Genomic DNA, 1,143 nt, shown 5'->3' on the forward strand with positions numbered 1-1,143 from the left:
CACCTCATTCTGTGAAGGAAGATAATGTTAGAACTCAACAATTAAAATGATTCAATATTTTCAAAGCAGTTTGCTTTGATCTTGGGTAGATATTCATTAAGATTGGTAAACTGAGGATTAAAATATTGTTTTTTTAATAACATTCAGGATTATTGATCACAATTCTTTTGTCATTCAAGAGTCTCATTTATTCAAGAATTTTATTTTTCCCTCGTTCTTCCACAGGGATCTCTACTGGGACTCTGTTGTTTATGACGTACAAAAAATGACTTGGATGAAAATATAAATGATGGATTAGTAAGTTTGCAGACAATGCAAAGGTTGAGGGAATAGTGAATGGTGTAGAGAGTTGTGGAATATTACAGTGGGACATAGAAAAGCTGCAGAAATGGGCGGACAAATAGCAGATGGAGTTTAATCCAGGTAAGTGTGAGGTGCTGCTCTTTGAGAGATTAAATAATAAGGAAAAGTATGTGGTGAAAGTCAGGACCGTGAATAGCTGTGTTGTTCATGGGAATTGTGTAATTCAAGTCCATGGTTCCCTTAAATAGAACACGCAAGTAGATTGGGTGGTAAAGATGACAATTGGCATGCTTATCTCTATTGGTCAGCGAATTGATTACCAGAGTCAGATTGTCGTATTGCAGCTTTATAAGAGTTTGTTTAGGCCATACTTAGAGAACTGTGTTCAGTTCTGTGTGCCACATTACAGGAAGGATGTAGAGGCTTTTGGAGATGGTGCAGAGGGTGCTTACTAGGATGCTGCCTTTGGTAGAGGGTATGAACTATAACGAGATGCCAGGATATTTTCTCTGGAACAGTGGACTCTGAGGGGAGACTTGATCAAATCAGGAATAATATTATATGCATAGATCGGGTTAACAGTCAGAATGTTTTTCTGAGAATAGAAATTTCAAAAAATATGCGGCATGCACTTAAGATGGTGGGGCAGCGGATGGGGTGGGTGGATGGTGGGGACTTCAAAGGAGATGGGAGGGACAAATATATTTTTACAGAGAGTGGTAGGTGTCTGGAATGGACTTCCAGGGGTGGTGGTGAAGGCAGATACAATTGGAGCGTTTACAAGTCATTTAGATTGGCACATGAATATGGAAAGACTGGAGGGTTTTGAGACAAGGGCAG

Source organism: Chiloscyllium plagiosum, unplaced genomic scaffold (assembly GCF_037043375.1).
Source record: "Chiloscyllium plagiosum isolate Xiang-an unplaced genomic scaffold, Cpla_swu_hap1 HiC_scaffold_47, whole genome shotgun sequence".
In the NCBI taxonomy this organism is placed as follows: domain Eukaryota; kingdom Metazoa; phylum Chordata; class Chondrichthyes; order Orectolobiformes; family Hemiscylliidae; genus Chiloscyllium; species Chiloscyllium plagiosum.